Raw genomic sequence first — 22,641 nt, 5'->3', positions numbered from 1 at the left:
AAGGATATTTTTTAAGAATAAGATTGGTGCCGAGCCGTGTGACTCAGATGATTCGCCCTCCCCGGACTTCCACCTGGGGCCGGAGTTCTGGCTTTTGGCGCAGTCCGGGACTCAGCTCCCTCCGGGGCAGAATCAGGACCTGAGTACGACCAAGTATTCCATCTGCCTGGATGCAGCTTCTCCAAACAACAAATCAACTAATCGTGAATGTCCCCATCTTGGCCAGCTTAACCATCTCTTTTAACCCAAGTGATTGACCGTTGAGCTCCCGGCAACCCTTCATGGTTTTTAGGGATGGGGGGACCTCCAACTACGGGCTTTCAGGGCCTCGGTTGTTCTCTTCACTGGCATTCAATCCACCTTGTCTCCTGTGCCTGAGATGGCTGGCCTTAGGCAGCCCCTCAGCCCACCCGTTCCTGGAGGCCCGGGGCCTCCAGTCTTTCTCTTTTTCTTTTTTCATTCTTTTTCTTGCTTCTTTTCGGTGTAACTGCTGCTACGGTGCAGCACACCGCTACGGTGTGGCCTGACCTAGGCTGGATCCCTCTTGCCTGCGAGTCCATTCAGCTAGGTTATAGCCCCCCCCCCCTTCATGGAATCGGACGCCTTTTCATAGGGCCCGGAGGTTCATGCCGTCTGCATCTTGCCTTAATGGGGAGCCATTCTCGTTGTAGGCTTGAGGTGCCACGGTTTTTGCGGGTGTTTGCACGGCCTTCACCATGGGAGCCAAGCCATCCAGACCTATCACTCTGGCCTCATGCTTTAATACCTTACACTTACACAGCCGTTTTTCAGTTCCAGCCTTTTACCCCTTCCCTGTGCGGCTCTTATTGTGACATGGCGGGCTCTCTAACAGAGCAGACTACAAGTGGCGGTCGCCATCTTGGCTGAAGGCCAGATGGGTCAGGTGACTTTTTCCGCCATCTTGGCTGAGGGCCAGACCACGTGACCACACTGTCCCGGTTTTACCCTGCCTCTTCACTCGGTTTTCACTAAACTCCTCGTGCTAACTCTGTTAAATGTGTTTTGAGCAATGGTTAAATGCCTTTGACAGGGCCCGTCAGAGGCATCCACGTTGCCCAATTCTTGTTCACTCTTTCTACGTATAATAATTATTTATTACATCTCATTTCAGATTACAAAATGCGAGTCTTATATTTTAAACTGGTATGTACCTTTAAGTCTCTTAAGCTGTTCTCTACCATTGTCAGTTCTGCCACTAACCTTATATTACAAGCAGTTTTTTCCCTCTCTCTGCCTTTTTACAAATGTAAATCTCACCTGCTGAGAGCCAGTGTGGTCAAGCTCAGACCCAAATTTCCAAACAAATTCTATACTATAGTTATACCTGATAAACAGCCCTTAACTGCTCAGAAATCTGGGAAATGTGATATTTAAGTATTTAATTATTATTATTATTTTTATTTATTTATTTATTTTTTTGGTTTTTCGAGACAGGGTTTCTCTGTGGTTTTGGAGCCTGTCCTGGAACTAGCTCTTGTAGACCAGGCTGGTCTCGAACTCCCAGAGATCCGCCTGCCTCTGCCTCCCGAGTGCTGAGATTAAAGGCGTGCGCCACCACCGCCCGGCTAGTATTTAATTATTAAAAACTTTTCACAACAACAAAAAGAGACAGGTTGGCTCCTAGCAGCAGCTCTCTGCTCCCTCCAAAGAAGACAGAAGACAGACATGCGCAAAACAACGTCTTTTTGCATTTTGCTTCGACTGCAGAGCACTGACCATTGGGCAAACCTGCCTTTCATCTAAAGTAAAGACCTCTAGACGTGGATGGAATCACTGGAATTGACAGCCTAGCTGCTCAGGTCAAGGTAGGCCTGTCTTCCTACAGATTTCTTAGCACACAGGATATTCTGGAGCCTGGAAGGCCCTGCACTAAACAGCAAAGTTCAAGTGCAACCTTCAGCGACCATGGAGGACCCAAAAAGAGTAGCTCTGGGTGCCAACCAAGTAAGTTCTCTGTCATTTTTTAATCAGTAACTCAAGTAAAATCTTATCCTTCTCAAAGATCTCTGACAGTTTGACAGCTGAGAGGTTTTGCAAGGTGACCTCACCAAACAAATTTCAAACCAAATTTATCTCTTATGCTACTGTCATTATATGTCTAAAACTTCTGTTTTCACAAACCCAAGGAGTTCTCGTGAGTTCCAGGGAGCCGAATTAAAGAATCCATCTTAAACAGGTCAGATACCCCCTCAATCCTCTGGTCCTATTTTTTTTTTCCCTTAATTTAACTTTGTTCTTTGTTCTGCCAATACCTTAAACAGGATAAGAGATACCAGACATTTCCGTGCCACAGACACCAGTCAAAAGCAAAGAGACCAGCTATGCCAGGATGTTCCCAACACCCAGCCTTCTCTCGCGCCCCCCCCCCCGCAAAGACGACGCCCACAATCAGCCAGAAGCAGTCTTGAGAATTCGCCGCCCCAATTCCTTCAAACTGGAGTGTCTAATTTGCTTTTTATTAAAAGCAAGATGTGGGAATGTTATTCTTTCAGTCCCTGCCCTGGCCACACCCACTCCTTTTAACCTCTGACCTCACCCACCATTGCTCTCTCTTCCTGTTTCCTCCCCTGGTGTACACATGGGGCTCTGCCTCTCTCCTCCTCTCTCTCCCTTCTTCTCTTTCTCCTCTCTCTCCCTCCTTCTCTCTCTCTCTCTCTCTCTCTCTCTCTCTCTCTCTCTCTCTCTCCCCCCCTTTTTAATAAACATTTATGGCTATTTTCTGTGTTTATATGTCTGACCCGCCGCGTGCGTGCCCTCCCGCTGGTGAGAAGCTGTAGCCGCTTGCTCGGGTGCCGGACCCTAGAGCCGGCGCCCGGCACTGCTGGGACCCGCCAGAGTTTGCTGCGGGGCGGGGGGACCCCAAGGATATTTTTTAAGAATAAGAGTAACTAATTAGATAAAATACACATTTAAATTTATCTTATATGCCCACTTTAAATAACAGGTAATGGTACCCAATTCTCAAGTGCCTTTACAGATCTTAGGGTACGTCATTTAACAAAGGAGCTTTTAACCCAGAGACATGCCAGTTCCTGCAGCACCCTTTAGCTCCTCCAAGAAGATGCATGGTTACAGAAAACCTTCTGCCTCCAGGCTTGCCTTTGGTTTGGCAAAGCCACCCACACAGCAAAAAGCGGCCTTTCATCTTTTCAGCTTCCTGGATGCCACATGGAGAATCGATCTTCTCATCCTGCCAAGGAAGGTAGACTAAACCTCCCCAACCCCAGGAAAATCTTTGGGCCTCTTGTACTTGGCAGCTAACGGCAAGCTGATTCTAGGGTGATGTTCTCCAAGGACAATTTGGGATTTCCTGCATAATTAAAAAAGCTGTCTCATTTTTGCTCATTTATCCCCTTAGATCTGTCTAATGGCATTTGATGACTTAAGGTCCTGGTAGCTCATTACTTTCTTTGTTGAGTTTCTTGCTGAAATACAGAGAGGTGTGCCTCTTCAACAGTTTGTATATTCCAGGACTAACAGGTTTCAGGTGTATCTTAAAAATACAGAGTTCCCAATTCCCTTTAATTGTCTTTTAAAATGTTCAGACCTTTTAACCTAAAGCAATAGCCTTTTGCTATGATACCAAGATATAAATCTGTTCCAGTTCTCTTACAGATAACTACAGGTTCCTGGAAAAATCCTACTGCAGTATCAAAAGTCAGGTCTCAAAAAAAATATTTAAAAAAAATAAAAAACTAATAGTCTCTACAGTGTGGTTTTTTTCCTCATTTATTTATTTATTTATTTATTAAAGATTTCTGTCTCTTCCCTGCCACAGCCTCCCATTTCCCTCCCCCTCCTCCAGTCCTTGGACTTCCCACAGGGCAGGGAACCCTGATTGCTCTAGAGTGTGTTTTAACCTCTCCCATTTTCAAGCATATTTTACAGGTCACTCCTGCTATCTGGGCCAAACTAACTTACAAAGTGCTCTCTAGACAAAGCCAAACATCTGCACCAGCTCCTGGGACTTCACCATTGGTACCAACTCTCCTGGATCAAGGACACCTACCAACAAAAATCTGGTTTTGTCTGCTATTGTGTCCCAGTTATACACGCCAGCCTCACCTGCACAACCAGGGCACTTCTCTGTGCCAGTCCTTCTGACTTCCCATGGCTTGCCCCATTCATAGGGCCAATAATAACAATATTTTTTTTCTCCTAGCCACCTGCCTTCTTATCTACCTCAAAAAGCAGCTACATGAGGAGTTCAGAATAACAGTGAACCAGATGCCACTCTAGCCACACCTCTTGTTGAGTCTGAGCCCACCAACTCCCAGCTCTCCCCTCCCCTGTATTGTCCCATGCCTGCAGGAAGTAGCCAGACTTAAGCCAATGCCTGTTTATCCAAAGAAAGCCTAAAATTTTGGTCATATGCATCACTTCAGCTCCCTGTTACCCCTTATACAGAGAGTCTGGAATGTAGTACCTGGCATCCATCTTTGGAAGCCCCCTCCCCCTGGGAATTGTCTTGGTCCAGACTCCACCTCCAGGAAAGCCCACCAAGCAGTGACCCCTCCCCAAGGAGGGTCCAAAAAAGCCTGCCAAGTGGTGGACCACTCCCACAGACTATTTAGGCTGCCGCCAAAAAATGGAACACGTGGTCTCCGAGTTTCACATGGCCTCTCTATCTTTCTTTTTCCCTCACCATGCTCCCGGCCACCCAGGAGCGCCGCATTAAATGTGGGCATCTTTTATTTGGTCTAATTTGGTCCGATTGGAATTATTTGCATTGGTGGAGAAGCTCATTTTAAGAATATACCTAACGCTCTCATCAGTTTCTTTGGATCCCTCATGTGGTTATTGATTCCTTGTATGAGTAAGATTCTGAAATCTTTTCCTGAGATTTCCACTGTCTCATTTTCAATGGTTTCTGGTGTGGAGATACTGCAAGTATGGAAAAGTGTCATAATGGCCTGTTTTCTTTCATCTTGGGTGTTTCTTCATCATGCCTGATCCATCTGTGGTAACTGACCTATCTTCCAATTTTTACTCATGGTATTCTTCTATTCTTTTTGTTTGTTTGTTTGTTTGTTTGTTTGTTTCATTACCTTTTTAGCGGGTGTTTTTCATTTATGCTGTGCTCACCACTGCTATTTTAGAAGACAGGCAACCACAGCAACAAACACAATGACTTGGCAGCAATCCAAGTGCTAACTTTCAGTGAAGATACCTATGCGATTCCTTGTATCCTTGATAAGATTAGGACACAGCAGCACAAAAGTACTGAGTAGGAAAAGGGCAGGGTTTATAGTGTTTTTCAGCTAATGGTCCTCGTAGGCAATAAATAAAAAGCAGTGGGTAATGAGAAAGGGAGGAAAAAGGGGAAAAGTATGAAGCTAAGAAAAGTATTTGAGCTAGAAGCTAAGGGTCAATAAGGAAAATTCTAAAGACTAAGTGCAAAAAAATAAAGGATAGTCAGAAAAGCCTACTGAATGAGAAACAAGTTAAAACCAAAAAACTCAAGTACAAACTGTTTTTATAAACAAGAATATTTATTTAAAAATAAAAATCAATGAATATTTATTTAATTTATTTAAAAATGAAAATACAAAAATATCACATGTTTTTATTTGCATTTGTAAATAGGTAAATAATAAGGACATGGTTAAATAGAAAGATTCCTATCTAAAATATGTCTAAATATATTTTCTTTATGTAGGAAATGGAGTGGAGGACATCATAGCATCAGTCAGTCTTCCTAATGGAGAAGAATGTGGTTACTCACACCACCTGAATTGCAGACTCTGCAAATGGAGAGGTGGCTGCTAGCTTAAACAAACCAGTTAAGTCTGTGTGCCCTTCCTGCTGAGAGGCCTTTGTGTGAGACCTACATTTGCATCAGTCCCTGAATCTGACCTCCTCCTCCTGCTACCCTTACTTTTGGCTGTGGTGCACTGGAGAACCTAAGTACTGTTTGGGGCTTTCTGTGATCAAGGTTTTGTGAGTTGGGAGACCCACCCTTATTCTTTTGCTAACCTTTGTCAATAGAGGGTCTCTTATCAGCATGATATCCTCTAGTTTCTGTTTTTTTTTGTTGTTGTTGTTGTTGTTGTTGTTTCTGTTTTTCTCAACCCCAATTGATGCCCCTGTTTCTCCTTAGAAAATATACATACTTTGTCCTGGAGATTCTTGGAAGGGGGACAGGGCATCTCAGTTTAGACTTTCCTTCCCAATTTACACATTACTCTCCTAGTCTGTGTGGCTAACACTGCTTTGTGTGTCCCTCTGCTCAAAATGTCCTTTGGTCATGTTTCTGCAGCCCAGTCAGTCTGTCTCCAGCCAAGCATTCTTAGGTGCCTGGGTTCAAAACTAACTTCTTAACATAAATCACTTAAACAGAGTAGTGTGAAGTTTCATTTGATAACAAAGGCAAGTATGTAAGTAATCATGAGGTAAATATGTAGCATTTGGTCTTCTGGTACAAGAGCATACAATTCTGCAAGCTAAATACAGGTTGAAATGAGAGCATAAAACTGAATACTGATAAACCGTTGAGAAATTCTATCAGGCTACATAAATGTTATTATCAGATTCTATGAACAAGAACCATGGTGGTCTTGACATGTTTTAAGAAAATAACAGTATCTAAAGTTTAGTTTTAGCTAGATATTTCTCATCACTTCAAAGTGAGTTTGGCCTACTCTATGGATAAAATCTTTTAGGGACAGCCATCACAAAAAGGCTTGTCAGTCACCCATCAGGTTCTGCTTTATCACTTGAAATGTCATGAGAGCAAAGATACAAAGAAAGAGAAGTGAGAAAATCTAGATTAGGAAACTGACAACAAGAAGGGAAAAGTAAGATGTTGAGAACTATTTCTCACCTCGTCATTAGAATGTTGCATCTATTTCATTTCATAACAGGATAAACCTCCCTTTAATGAAAAATGTAAAGCAAAATGTCTAAAATTTAATGTGCTGTAGGCATTCTCAGGAATGTGTGTGTATAGTCATTTAAAAGGGGGGAAAGATAAAATAGAAAGTTAAGATAAAACAAACACGATACTTAAGTGAATCTTCACCAAACTACTTTTCCTATATAGATTTGAAAAGATATAAAGGTAGTCTTCCTGTTTTTAAACATACAAATCTAACTACATAGCAACCTCCAAATTATCTACCGATATTCAAATGATAATATAAGTATATGTATTATTTATATACAAATATTTACTCAAATATGCATGCATACATATAATTACACACTAAAGTGCATAAAATTAATAAAAGGTAAAATCAGATCTAGTAGGGCCTTCCCCTTAAATGCACTCAATATTGTTCTTGTATCAAGGGAATGGGATGGTTAACGGGGAGTGGAGTGGAGTGGGAGAGTAATGAAACAGAGATTTTCTTAGAAAAAGCCACTATGGGGTTAGGGAGAAACCTGGTGCTAGGGCAAGCCCCAAGAATCCACAAGGATGATCCCAGCTAAGACTCATAGCAATAATGGAGAGGAACTGGCCTTCCCCTGTAATCAGATTGGAGAATAACCCAACTATCATCATAGAGCCTTCATCCAGTAAGTGACGGAACCAGATGCAGAGATCCACAATCAAGCACCATGCTGAGCACAGGAAATCCAAGCAAAGAGAGGGAGATGAGCAAGGGAAATCAAAATCATGGTGGAGAAATCTACAGAGACAGTTGAACCAACCTCTTGGAAAATCATGGACTCTAGATTGATAGCTGTGGAGTCTGCACGCAGAAGACAGTGGTGAAGCCTAGACTATCTGAGTAGCCCCTGGCAGTAGGACCAGAATCTATTCCTGGTGCATGAACTAGCTTGTTGGAACCCATTTCCTATGGTGGGATACTATTCTTTGTTGTAATAGGAGTGGCAGGACTGCATCCCTGGCACCCGGCCGCCCACATGGCTAGCTTATGCCCTGAAATAATTACACAGAAACTGTATTCTTTTAAACACTGCCTGGCCCATTAGTTCCAGCCCCTTATTGGCTAGCTCTAACATATCGATCTAACCCATTTCTAATATCCCTGTAACACCACGAGGTGTCTTACCAGGGAAGATCTTAACCTGCATCTGTGTCCGGTGGGAGAATCATGGCAACTCCTGATTTGGCTTCTTTCTCCCAGCATTCTGTTCTGTTTACTTCACCCACCTAAGGGTTGGCCTATCAAATGGGCCTAGGCAGTTTCTTTATTAATTAACCAATGAAAGCAACAGATTAGAAAGAACTCACTCCCACATCATTTCCCCTTTTTCTGTTTAAACAAAAAGGCTTTCATTTTAACATAGTAAAATTACATATAGCAAAAGAGTTATCAAGCAAGAATTACAGTTACAATAGTTATATCTATTTTATCTTTTATCATAACTAAGGAAAACTATAATTATCTATCCATTCTTCAACTCCATCAAAGACTCCAGAAGGATATAATATTACCTAAGCAAACAAGAAATCCAAAGCTCTAGAAATGACAGAGACATCTTGCTGCCTGGACAGTCGCCCAAAGTTCTTTTGTGCCGTTGGGGCATCCATCTTCAGCCTTCAGGCCCATAGTATCCAGGAGACTTTTCCACGAAGCAGGAAATTTCAAAGGCAGTTCAGTCACTATCTGCTGTATCCTGTAGAATGTCTTGCAGACTCCTTCATGAATCAGGAACCCCAAAGAATCATCTCACCTTTAGGCAAGTTCAGCAGTCCTCTCTCTCCGGGTTCTCTGTTTATGCATCAGTCCAGGCAAGAGCAGTTTCTTGCCCAAATGGCTAACCAACTCCATAAGGAGCCTCTTTGATGCCCATCGAGAAAGTAGCTGGTGCTGCCAGGAGCAGACGTGTCTCATTGTCATGAAAAGCCCTAAATTATTAAAACATTAAATGCCATATTCTGCAGTCTTTGAAAGATACGAAGAATTCCTATCTAACTGAAATAAATCTCCATATATCTAGAAAATCTAACTAACATGACTACAAACTTGACTATTATTTATGATTATCCATTAACAACCTATATTTCCTAATTCTACATTACATTTTTAAATGAACTACATAATCACAATACCTTAATCAAGATTAGAAATATGCATATACATATAACAAAACTGCCCTTAAAATCCATACCAATGCAAATTATTCATACCTATATCATTTCCCCCTTTAAATGTAAAAAAACATTTATAAACAATATTTGGAAACATGGGCACAGTTTTTTCTCTCCAAACTGCTTCCTGCTGAATGGGGGATCTGTTATTTAGGTCTTTCATAGTATAACCTGTGTGCCAGGTTTATCTCAATTGGCAGTTGAGCGAAGTAATTTTTTGAGGGTGTTCACAGCAACCTTTCGGGAGGGCATGGTCTATCATACCATATTGGGATAGAAGCAATCCATGGAGTCTCATCCTCTGTGAAAACAAAAGAAGACTCTCTCCAAAGCATCATATCCTTAGACCCAAATTCTGAAATCGTAATACCCTTATATCCATTCTGGTTTAGCTTGGCAGCCCATGTAATGAAATGTCTCTCTGTACTTACTCCTTTACAGTCAAAAATTTTAAAGAAAACACAATAATACAAAGAATCCAGACACTCTGTGAATTTTCTGTTGAAGACGCCTCAACTTATTCTACAAACCAGAGTTATATACACCTTACCTAGTATTTCCACAGAACCCTGACCTGAATCCATAGCAATAAGGATTCTGAAGTGCTAGGTGTTCTGGGAAGACTGGAAATGAGCAATAAAGAAGACAGATAGCTGATAACTATGCCAAGAAAATGTATTTAAAAGTATAGCATCTTATACAACAATTTCAGTGCCACGGTCAGCAGCGAGCTAAGTCAGACCCTACTGGCAAAGAAGAAAGAGGATACTTCAGATACTTGGAACTGATAACCACAGCCCTTCAAGGGAGAAAGCTGAGTTCCCAGGAACAAATTTAACTGGGTCCCAGACAAGACCTTGCCAAGTCTGCCACTGAGCAAGGACACAGAACTAACAATCTCTTTGTCCTTTCAAAGAGGTCTCTAAGAAAGCCTAAGATCAATCTGACTCACAACAGGACCTACATTGCCATTTTATAGAAAGACTTTTTTGCCACACTCTGATTATAAGGGTGTATTTATCAGTTGACCATGCTTGCTGATTTTTAGTAGCTCCTGAATATTACCCAGTTTAAAACATTAAGTGATCAAATAAAGAGAATGAAAAAAAAAAGATTAGCAGGCTGTGCTTGATGGATGTGCCTGGGCATTTCAAAATAAGATGTTTGTCTATCTAAACAATACTAACAAAGGAGGTGACATACTAATTTTTCAAGTATTAGCTTAATTTCAAAATTAAATTATTTAAGATGCACACATTAGAGAATTGTTCTTGATGTAGGTTTTTAGTTCTATCTTAATCTTCCATCAGAGTTTCAAACCGACAAATCAAAAATCCACATTATGAATGGGATGGATACTGGAGTAACTTGTAAATGACCAGCCCGACATGCCTGGGAAATCCAAAGAGGAGGGGGTTTATTCAGGCAGCTAAGTAGAACCTCTTTGGAAGTCACCGCATGCGCACTGATGACAGAGCCAAGTGCCAGAGCAAGCTGGCTAAGCAGCAGCCAACTGAATAGGGTTCATTGAGAGAGGCGCCAGGAAGGCTGATGAAAACCCAAAGAGATTGTTCAGGGCTGGTGGCCCCGTAAGTGCCCAGCCAGAACAGTGCATTCCTCCAAGACACACGCGTGAGAGCAATCTTCAGCAGTGAGATGGAAGAGGGCTCTACCTCGGCACAGGGAATCACAGTTAAACATCTGCCAAGGCAGAAGACACTCGCATGAGCTCAAAATCATCTTCACCTTAAGATCTTTGTCCACTCCACTCATTTTCCTCATTCTTCACTCTGTTTTGTTTCCTAATGTGTTAACTTTCTCCAACTCATAATTATACAAATGAGGCAAAGGAGAAGAATAACAGCAGATCAAGGAATGAACACATTCATACAATTTACCTACTAAAGGCTTCATGGAGCTAAGAAAGGAGAAAATGGAATAAATTATGCAGTTTCATATGTTGAATATAATTATCCCCAAATTATATTACAGTTTGAAATGAGCATAAGATCCATTTTTCATAAGGGTGAACACATTAAGTATTGAGTGGTCAGAGATTCTTCACTCAATGAGGCTAGGATAGAAATGTCTATTGGGGCACTGTCTAGATGGTTCAACATGCTGCAAACCCCCAATACCCTGAGCTCTACCATCAGGAATCACATGGTGGAAACACAGAATAATGCTCGAAAGTTGTCTGCTGACCTCCATGTGTGCTCTATGCCATGCACATTCTACATCCTCCAAGACTAACTAAATAAATAAGTATTTTTTTCCCTTTTGTTTGTTTTGTTTTTCAAGATAGGATTTCTCTATGTAACTTGGAACCCTGCCCTGGAACTCACTCTGTAGACCAGAATAGCCTCAAACTCACAGAGATCCACCAGCCTCTGCCTCCCAAGTTTTGAGATTAAAAGCATGATCAACAGAGCCAGGCTTAAACTGAATAAATAAAATGTAATAAAATTTTTCAAGATAAAAGATTCTGTTTAAGTTCAGAAGAGAACAAATAATAATTTAAGAAGTGTGTTTCTTTGTATTTTCTATATAGTTTTGTTTGTTTGGATGACCTTAAACTCTCTATGGAGGTGGGGATGGCTTTTAACTTCTCATTTGTACTGGCTGGTTTTATGTCAGCTTGACACAAGATATAATCACTAGAGAGAATGGAGCCTCAGTAGAGGAAATGACTAGGTGAGATCCGGTCCTAAAACATTTTCTTAACTAGTGATCAAATGGAGAGAGCTCACACCATTGTAGGTGGTGCCATCCCTGGGTCGGTGGGCCTGGGTTCTATAAGAAAGCAGACTGAAGCCGGGCAATGATGATGCACGCCTTTAATCCCAGCACTCGGGAGGCAGAGGCAGGTGGATATCTGTGAATTCGAGACCATCCTGGAATACAAGAGCTAGTTCCAGGATAAGCTCCAAAGCTACAGAGAAACCCTGTCTTGAAAAAAAAAAGAAAGAAAGAAAGCAGACTGAGCAAGCCTGGGGAAACGAGCCAGCAGGCAGCACCCCTGAACCCCTCCATCTCCTCTACAACAGCTCCTGCCTCAAGAATACTGCCCTGTTTGATGAGTTCTTGTCCTGACTTCCTCAAGTGATAAACAGCAATGTGGAAGTGTAAGCCAAATAAACTCTTTCATCCCCAACTTGTTTTTTGTTTGTAGTGTTTCATCACAGTAATAGAAACCTAACTAATGCATCATCCTTCTGCTTCTGTCTCTTTATCCTAGGAACTGAGATTACAAACAGAAGTTCACATATCAGACTCACATTAATCTTCTAATTACACTCCATTTATTCTTTTCATTCAATCTGCTTACATCAAGAAAGAGGAACAGAAGGCAAGGTGGTATTTCTACTAGACACTGTTCCTCACATGAACACACAGGATGTGTGGTAAGTTGACTTTTATGGGAGAGTCATGGCTCTTTAAATTAGCCAGCAAGATCCTTAGTTAACCTATTTTCTACTGTGTATCTTTTAATCACCCTCTTTCTACTAGAGATTTAATTCACCTTGTAAATATGTCTGTGTATAATGGAAAGACTCAGCTATAAGAAGACCCAAGCCCACAAAGTGATCATATTTTCTTCAGAGTATAAATGAAGAAGTACTGCTTTACATTAGACATCAATCACTATCAGACTGCTTCGTTTTAAAACTGAATGTGGTCAATCACTTCTCAAGACCATGATAATGTAGAACAGGCATAGAAATCTGAAGAAAAATACAACCTTCTGTTCTTTCTTCTTGGTGGCTATCTTTCTGAATAGAATGTATGATTTTTTTGAAATATTCCCATGAAATTTCTTTAAAACCCAATTGTTAAAGTCACTGCCATGTTCAGGTTTCTACTTGACAGTTGTTGATAAACCATGATTTATTTGAGCATTATAAAAATGCATCAAGTTAGATGTTAATGCCTCTTTTATACATGAGGCAGAGAAACTAAAAGAATTAAATGATTTTTTTAAAATCACATCTATTAAAGTTAAGAATCTATGCTCAATCCTGGGTTTACCACATTCTCCTGTGATTTTTCTCTGAACTGTTTCTTTAGTATAAAGGGGAGGTTTTAAAAATAGAAAATCTTCACTCAATATATTTGTTTTCCAGAAAGACAAATATAATATGGATTTACTCATAAGTGGCTTTTAGACACAAAGCAAAGAAAAACCAGCCTACAGGCTGTTATGATTTTTTTAAAAAATGCTGCAAGATCCCCAGTGGCAATAGGCAGCAGAAATGCTGTAGGTCCCAAATGGTGGTAGCAGGCCATGTGGCAGCAGGCAGCGGGCCCTGGGAGCAGCCAGTCCCAGGCAGAGATGGCTGCAGGTCCCTGAACGGAGGCTGGTCCCAGGCAGGGAGACACATGGTGGGCGGGCAGGAAACAGAAACATGGATAGACATGACATGTAGAATGAGGTTAAATATTTATTCAAGGGGTTATGGAGGGGGAAGAGAGATGGGGAGAAGAGGAGAGAGAGAGAAGGAGGGAAGAAGGAGAAGAGGACAGAGAGAGAGAGAAAGGAGAAGGGGGAGAGGGAAAAGGGATTGCAAGAGAAGCCAAGATGGTAAGAGGAGGGAGGGGCTACAGGGAGTGGATGTGGCTTGTCTCTTAAAGTGATGAGCAATCATAACACAGGCCACAACTGCAGAGAAACTATATAATAAAGAGGACCATAAGAGAGACATACATGAATCTACATAGGAAAAAGAAAAAGACAAGATCTCCTGAGTCAACTGGAAGTGTGGGGGTCAAAAGAGAGTAGAAGGGTGAAGGGGAGGAAGGGAGGGTAGAGGAGAAAAATTTATAGCTCAGTCAAAACAATAAAAATAAGTAGAAAATCCTCTTTTCTCAATAAATAAGATTGAATCAAATCAAAAAGCTTTCTCACAACAAGAAAACCATCAACCCAGTGAAGAAACAAGCCACAGAATGGGAGAAAAACTCCTTGCTAAATGTACCTCTACCAGGGGACTAACTTCTAGAATAATGTACTGATTAGTTTTATATCAACTTGACACAAGCTAGAATTATCAGAGAAGAGGGAATTTTCTTAGTTGAGAAAATACCTCCACAAGATCTAACAGTAAGGCATTTTCTTAGTTAGTGATCAATGGGGGAGGGTCCTGCCCATTGTAGGTGGTGCCTGAGTTCTATAAGAACACAGACTGAGGAAGTCATAATGAGCAACCGAGTAAGCAGCACTCCTCCATGGTCTCTGCACCAGCTCCTGCCTCCAAGTTCCTGCTCTGAGTTAGTTCCTACCCTCACTGCATTTAATGATGAACTGTTACATGGAACTTTGAACAAAAGAAACCCTTTATTCCCCATGGTGTATCTGTTTTGTCGGCCCAACAAACCTCTTTGCCGACGCAATAATCCATATCAGACCAAATCAAACTGAATTAGTGCTTCCAGGTGGCCCTCTAGGAGAACACGAAGAGGGGAAAAGTGAACTAGAATGACCATGTGTTCATTCTCTGAGGTGCGTGGGGCGGAGCAGTTTCATTAGCCTATGGGAGTGGACTTGACACTCCCTGGGGAGGGGTCACCATTTGAGGGGCTTTCTGGGTGGTGGAGTCTGGACTGCGGCTACTCCCAGGGGAGAGAGCTTGGAACTTTCCACCAAACATTCCAGACTCCTTGTATATATGGATGCCAGCAGTCTGGCGAGAGGCTTCCAACCAAATATTCCAGACTTCTTGGATAAAGGGGTGCTGGCTCAAGTCTAGCTACTTCCTGTGGGCATGGGGTAATCTGGGAGAAGGGAAGAGTTGGGACTTGGTGAGCTCACACTCAGTGAGAGGAGTGGCTGGAGAGACATCTGGTTTACTGCCATCCTGAAGACCTCAGGCAACTGTTCCTTGAGGGAGATGAGAAGGCTAGGAGAAAAAGTGTATTCTTATTATTGGCCGTATGAATGGGACTAGTCATGGGAAGTCATTAACTGCCAGAAAGAATGGGACAGAGAAGAGCCCTGTTTGTACAGGAGAGGCTCAGGTGAATAAGTGAGACACGAGAGCAGATGTGCCCTTTCAAACAAGAGTTTGGTAGGTGTCTTTTGAGCCAGGAGAGTTGGTTCTAATGGTGAAGTCCCAGGAGCTGGTGCAGGTGTTGGCATTTTTTGGAGGGTCCTTTGTAAGTTGGTCTTGGTCCAAATAATAGGAGTAACCTGTAAAATATGTTTGAAAATGGGTGGGGTTAAAATAGGCTCTGGAGACTGTTTTTTTTTTTTCCCCAGACCTGATTTTTGATAACTTTTTTCAGGAACCTGCAGGTAGCTGTAAGACAACTGGAACAGGAACATTTTAGAAGACAATTAAGATGGATGTGAAACCTGTTAATCCTGGACTATGAAGCCTGTGAAAGAGGCACACCTGTCTGTATTTTAACTTAACTAATGAAGTAATGAGTTACCAGTACCTTACATGATCAAATGCCATTAGACATATATAAGAGGGATAAATGAACAGAAATGGGACTTTTTTAGCTACACAGCAATCCCAAGTCTCTCTGTAATCTTTGGAGAACACCAGCCTTAGAAGCAGTGCTTGCCGATAGCTGCTCAGTATAAGAGGTCCGAAGATTTTCCTGGGGTGTGCGGGAGATTTAGTCTACCCATCTTGGCAGGATAAAGACAATCGATCCCTGGTGTAGTATCCAGGAAGCTGATGAGGTGGAAGGCCACTTTTTGCAATGACAGCCTTAACCAAGACAAATATGAAAAGATTCCAAAGAAGTCAACACCAAAAGAGCAAATAACCTAGTTAAATAATGGGCAGGAAAACTGAGCAGATACTTTTCCATTGAAGATGTACAAATGTCTAGCAAATACATTAAAAATGTATAACATCATCAGGAAAATACAAATTAAAACCACATTTGAGATTCCATGCCAGCAGTCAGCATGCCAAAATCAAGAAAACAAGCAGCAATATTTTAATAAGATGAGCAACAGGGATCTATAGGTCAGCCCTTGGGAAGATGAAACATGAGGATTGCTACTAGGTCAGAGTTAGCCTTGGCTACATAAATTCTAGTTCACAGAGTGACACTCTGTTTCTAAAACATAAAAGAAATGAATACACAAAAGAATTCAGGGGAAGAAGGAGACCTAATTCCCTCTGGAAGGTTCATTAGTGCAGTCACTAAGACAGCAGTATGCAGATTCTTCAAAAGTTAAAAATAGGGTATTTACCACCTGATCAAGCTATCAAGGGCACATAACAAAACAATCAGAGTGAAGAGATCTCTATATATACTATATATACTTATGCACCATAAACAAATTATGGAATCAACATAGATATCATAAGTGAGTAAGTGCATAAAGAAAATATCGCCAGGCATGCTAGAACAAGCTCTTAATCCCTGCACTTAGGATGCTGAGGTTTGTGGATCTCTGCACGTCTGAGACCAACCTGGACTACATAGAGAGTTCTAGGACAATCAGAAGTACACAGAGAGCCTGCCAGAGGAGGAAGAGAAAAGAAGATGGAGAGACAAAGAAAGACAAAACATAAATGTGATATATCTATCTATACACTAGAGTGTTATTTTTTTTTTTTTTTTAGTTTTTCGAGACAGGGTTTCTCTGTAGCTTTGGAGCCTGTCCAGGCACTAGCTCTTGTAGACCAGGCTGATCTCGAACTCACAGAGATCCGCCTGCCTCTGCCTCCCTAGTGCTGGGATTAAAGGCATGTGCCACCACCACCCAGCGTGTTATTTTATTATAAAGAAGAATGAAATGCTTTCATTTGCAGAAAAAAATGGATGGAACTGGAGATCACCAAGCTTAGTGAAATGACCCAGCCCCACAATGATGAGTACCACATGTCTTCTCTTATTTATAGAATCCAGGTGGTATTCTATAATTTCAATTGCATGAAAATAAAATGGAGGCCATTATGGATGTAAATACACTCTTTTCTCATATCATATATCCTGATTATGATTTCTCCCCCTCTACTCCTCCTAGTTTCTCCCCAACTTTCCCTCCCATCAGGATACACTCCCGTTTTGTCTTTCATTTTAAAAAACATCAGGCTTCTAAGAGATAATAAAATATAAAAAAATAAAATATAAGATTAAACAAAATCTATGACATTAAGTTGGAAAAGACAAACCAATATAACTAAAAGAGCCCAAGAGAAGACATGAAAATCAGTGACTCACTCATCCACATACTCAAGAAGCTTTAAAAATGCTTAACTGGAAGCCATACTATATGTAGAGAGGATCTGGTAGAGACCCAGGAACTTGTTGCTTCCATCTCTTTGAGTTCATATGACTTTTGTCCATGTTGACTTAGAGAACCTTGTTTACTTGGTGCCCTCATCCCCTCTGGTTCTAACACCCTTTTCACTTTATTTCTATGAGGTTACCTGAGCTATGAGGAAGGTGTTTAATAGAGGCATGCCATTTAGGAGTCAGTGTTCCAAGGTCTCTGCCTCTACCTAAAGCCTGACTATGAGTCTCTGTATTTGTTCCCATCTACTTTAGGAGGAATCTCCTCTGGTGACAGCTAAACAAGGTACTGATTAGTATAACAGAATACCATTACGAGTCATTTTATCTCTACTTTTCATTTTGTTTTGCTTTTTTAGTTTAATAGTATTTGTTTTAACCCAGATCCTTTAGCCATCTCATCTTGGGTTTTTGGTCGCCTAAGCAGTGGACTATTAGTCCCATCTCATGAAGTGGGCCCTAAGTCAAATCAGATACTGATCAGTTACCTCTACAAGCTTTGTGCCACCAAGACCTAAGATATCTTGCAGAAAGAATACCACCATAGACCAAAGGGTGTGTGGCTGACTTTGTGATTGTATTATCCTATTGCTTGTGTGCAGAGTGCCTTACCATACAAAGGACTCTAGAATGCATGAATGAAGGCTCCCTGTGGGCACCAGCTCACCTTGTCCATGTTCAAGGAATTGTATGGGTATCTTCAGTAATGGGACCTTGCTGTCCATTTGTGGAGAGCAACCTATTTTAACTTGTCATTTTCAGTTTTTATTGGACACCATTACTAAAATCAACTGAAGTTGGATAGCTACCCCTATAAACCAACCACATAAGAATTAAGGATGTCCAAAGCATCTTGGCCCAGTACCCTAGACATAGAACTTTCTGAAGAAAATGAGTTAACTTTCTTGGAAGCAGAGAAAAGGCTCTAGTAACTCTAACCACATCTGGGCTGCTTTGAATGAAAATGGCCCTCATAGGCTCATAGGGAATGGCACTATTTAGGATGTAGAGTCTTGTTGGAATAGGTGTGACCTTGTTGAAGAAACTGTGTCACTAAAAGTGGATTTTAAGGTTTTAAGTGTTGAAGACAGGCCCAGGGTGTTTGCTAATCTAGATGTAACTGTCAGTTACTACTCCAACACCATGTCTGCCTGTGTGCTGCCATGCTTCCCACCATTAAAATAATGGACTATACCTTTTAACTGTAAGCCAGCTCCAATTAATTTTTTTCCTTATAAGAACTGTTGTGATCCTAGGTAAGACAACATCCAAAATAATGTTCTAGTTCTTAGGAACTAGAATCTTGCAAACCCCCATTTGATAATAATTTTATTTGAAAAAGTTCCCTGCCTGGAGAAAGTCCTGAAGTCAGCAGCAAGAAACTTTACTCAAGAATCTACTTGTTTCTAAGCTAACATGCCTTATGTTTACAGATTCTCCCATGGTCCCAGTGCCTATGACTGAGGAAAGGGAAAGTTTTGAGTTATGATTTGCAGTCTAATTTTCTCCATGATGTTCCACGTGGCAATAAATACAGCTTTCCTATTCTTGACTATATTATTTTTTCCAATTAAAAATATTATTTGGCACCCAAGGTTCCATACATCTTTAATGCTCAATAGGCTTATAGATGACTATATCATACTGATCATTTGTCTTCAACTCTCCTTAGCTGATGTTAAAAACAGACTCACCAGACTGATGTCACTATATGTTTAATGATACTACATCCAGTTATTTTACCTCTGATGTGGGAAGGTCATTTGTCTATCTGTTGCTTTCATTGGTTAATTAATAAAGAAACTGCTTGGCCTGATAGGACAGAACATAGGTGGATGGAGTAGACAGAACAGAATGCTGGGAAGAAGGGAAGTGAGCCAGACGCCATGCCTCTCCTTTCCAGTCCAGAAGCCATGGAGCCAGCCACCAGGTCAGACATGCTGAATCTTTCCCGGTAAGCCACCACCTTGTGGTGCTACCCAGATTATTAGAAATGGGTTAACCAAGATGTGAGAATTAGCCAGTAAGTGGCAAGAGCTAATAAGCCAAGCAGTGTTTAGATGAATACAATTTGTGTGTTGTTATTTCAGGGCATAAGCTAGCCAGGCTGCCAGAAGCTGGGGGCAGGAAGCAGCCCGCCACTTCTTCTACATACCTCCCTTATTTGCAATGTTTAATGACAGAGAAGCACCCAAAAGGAACCTAGAAGATGTTTTATATAAAGAATGGGTACATGTGTCATTAAAAAATTAAGTAAATAGATGTTAAAACATAGCATAAACACTCTGTATGCATAATTGTATGTTCTCTTTACAAGACAACCAAAGTAGACACTGTGACTCCCATTAAACTGAGAAAGACAGTGCAGTGAAAAGAGAATAAATTATTTGTTGGAAGTGTGAAATCCTGGCTATGTAGGAAATAGGCAAACAATTCTATCTGGGTCCTGCACATAGGCTTTCCCCTCATACTCCACAGTTGGTAAGCCAATCAAAGAAGCAATGCTCATAGCCGTGCCCTGTTTCACGCTGCTATAAGGAAAGGGCTTTTTATGTTGGTTGGAGTGGCAACAGTACCCAGTCCTAATCTGGGGGGAAAAGAACTAAGGGATAGATCTGGTTTCCCACCAAACCCTTCCCAGGCAAAGCAGAAGGCCAGAAAAAAAAGTTGCAAAGGAGCTGGAAACTAGCATGCATGATGAGATGGTGGTTCTTTAGGTTTGTGACCAGGAGAGCCTGAGGCTTCTGCTGCAGCTGCCAGGCCTGCAGATTAAGTCCTTTCTTTCTTTTTTTTCTTTCTTCAAAAACAAGAATGTTGAGACCCTAAACTTTCTTTCTTTTAAATGCTATAAGCCTTTCAGGAAACAGCTTCCTCTGGGAACCTGCTCATTACAGAGTCCCCTTGAAGAAGTGCCAAAGTGTAGTTGGTGGGGGGAAGGGGGCTGGAGAGAGGGAAATGTGGGGTTGATTCAGTGTGATTATTTGATGGTGGAAATGCCTTTATCCAAGGAACAGAGAATAGCTTGATGCCTTCTCAGCCAGACAGAGCACACAGACTCCTGGAATGGAGCTTGCACTGGGTGCATTTTAGTTAAAAACAGAATCTTGCAACTGATGGTGATGAACTTAATAACTTTAATAATAGGTCCCATATAATAAGAACTCCAAGCCCTGAAGTCAGATCCTTCCATTGAATCTAGCTCCATACACACGATTTACAAAATAAAGAAGAACATGAACTCAGAGAATAAAAAAGATACATGTGCCACAGAGATACATGGCCAAAGCACGATTTGAATCCCATTCTGATGACAGAATTCAGGTTGCACAGTCACACCTGCCAGCATCTGAGGAAAGGAAGTGCTAGATCTGATGGAGGAAGGTCATTGGTTAAATTAAAAGAAACTGCTTGGTCCTCATTGGTTAGAAGATAGGTGGGAGGAGTAAACAGAACAGAATACTGGGAGGATGAGGAAGTGAGCTCAGACTCGACAGCTCTCCTCTCTGGAGCAGACGCCTCAGATAGACGCCATGCTCCCTGCTCCAGGGAAGATGCACGGTATGAAGCTCCGACCCAGGATGGACTTAGGCTAGAATCTTCCCGGTAAGACCGGTGCTATACAGATGATAAGAAATGGGCTAGTCCAGGTGCGAGAGTTAGCCTAGAAGAGGCTAGGTAGAAATGAGCCAAGTGGTGTTTAAATGAATACAGTGTCTGTGTAATTATTTCGGGGCATAAGCTAGCCGAGCAGGTGGCTGGGGTGTTGGGGATGCAGCCCCGCAGCCCATATTACTACACTAGATCTATAAGGCTAATTTGCAAGAAAGAATTATACTGGAATGAAGAATGTGGAGACATATTTTTTTGTGTTAAAATCTTACACAATCATGAAGTCATTCTTCAGCAACATGATAAAGAAGGCATAGAGCTATTAGATACATAATCACTATTATCCTCTGTGGTGTTGTATTAGGAGCAGCAGGGCTGGGCTGCATCCCACCACCTGGCTAGCGTTACCCGAAATAATTACACGGAAACTGTATTCTTTTAAACACTGCTTGGCCCATTATATCTAGCCTTTTTTTGGCTAGGCATGGATAACCCATTGAACCCCATTCGTGATGGGGATCGGGGATTACAATTCTTCCCCATGAATGAGAAATTCCCAGTAAGTGTGGGTCATAAGCTTACGTTGATTAAGTCCCTGCTCTTTCTACACACCTCCTATTACTACACTGTGGGATGTTTAAAGGGCATCAAGGAGGTTACTCATCACTGAGTGTCAACCATGTTTTTAAAGGGCATCAAGTAGGTTACTCATCACTGAGTATCAACCATGTGTAAAGCAACTAGGACCTAATTTAGAATCATCTCTTGGAAAATCCCTGCAGAGAAAGACTAATGGAAGAGCATGAGTCTATGAGTATGGTGTGGAGATGATCATCCGAGTCATGTTCTCTCACTCTGCTATGGACAGAGGCTGAACTTCTAAGACCCTTGACATTCTCATCTGTGAAACAAATCTGGGAGACATTTGCCTTGCAGAGACTTTGATGTCAGAAGACACCATAAAGTAATAGCTCAACAAAATGGATAATGATTGCAGTCTCAGTGATTATTGAGGTACTGTACATTGGTTATTATTGCTGACATTATTTCATTTCTCAAAGGAAGTATAAACACATAAGCACATGGGCATGAATTAAGTCCTCACTAGGCGATAAATATGAGTTTGGGTTTCATGTTTCATAGTATGTAATACTCCAAGAATTCTTATTTAATAGCAAACAAAATATTTCCTGAAAAGTTTAATAAACCCAATAATAATAATATTAATATTGTCTTCCAAATTTATAGAGATGATGAGGTTTTGTGTCAAGATTCAGCCCCAGGAAGGCTAATTCAGCCAAGCTTCCCATGGGCACTTGAGTGGGAAGTTCCCACATGATGTGTTCCCAAACCATGTTCTGTGGATCTCTAGAAATCACCAAATTTGGGTAGGAATGACCCAAAGCCCTCTTCCTCTCTCCGTCACACTTGCTCTTACCAATATAAGAAGTCTCATGACTCTTAAGCATTTAGTCTGCACAGAGTGTGTTACATGGTAGAAGAATGAGCTCTGCAGAGTGGCAAGGAAGAGCACGGTCACACTTTTCACAGGATTTTAGAGTAATCTGGTCCTGCAGATGATCCCTCAGTTGAGACCACACTTGGATATCTTATGTGGAAGCCTTAGTGTTCTCAGTAGTCAGCGAGATTCAGCACTGTCTTGGGGAACAGCAGCCCTGCAGCCAGGT

The 22,641-nt window shown here is 41.4% G+C and overlaps 1 long non-coding RNA gene across 1 annotated transcript; it reads left to right on the top strand.

Moving 5' to 3' along the window:
• The first annotated feature begins 1,634 nt into the window (after positions 1–1,634).
• On the top strand, positions 1,635–2,523 carry LOC142833935 (uncharacterized). Its single transcript, XR_012907472.1, has 2 exons — positions 1,635–2,197; positions 2,283–2,523. It is a non-coding gene; the product is annotated as an uncharacterized LOC142833935 (long non-coding RNA).
• The last annotated feature ends 20,118 nt before the right edge of the window (positions 2,524–22,641 follow it).

The sequence above is a fragment of the Microtus pennsylvanicus genome, chromosome 13 (genome assembly GCF_037038515.1).
Source record: "Microtus pennsylvanicus isolate mMicPen1 chromosome 13, mMicPen1.hap1, whole genome shotgun sequence".
Taxonomy (NCBI): domain Eukaryota; kingdom Metazoa; phylum Chordata; class Mammalia; order Rodentia; family Cricetidae; genus Microtus; species Microtus pennsylvanicus.
Note: the sequence above shows the minus strand (reverse complement) of the source record. Positions and strands in the feature narration are given on the sequence as shown.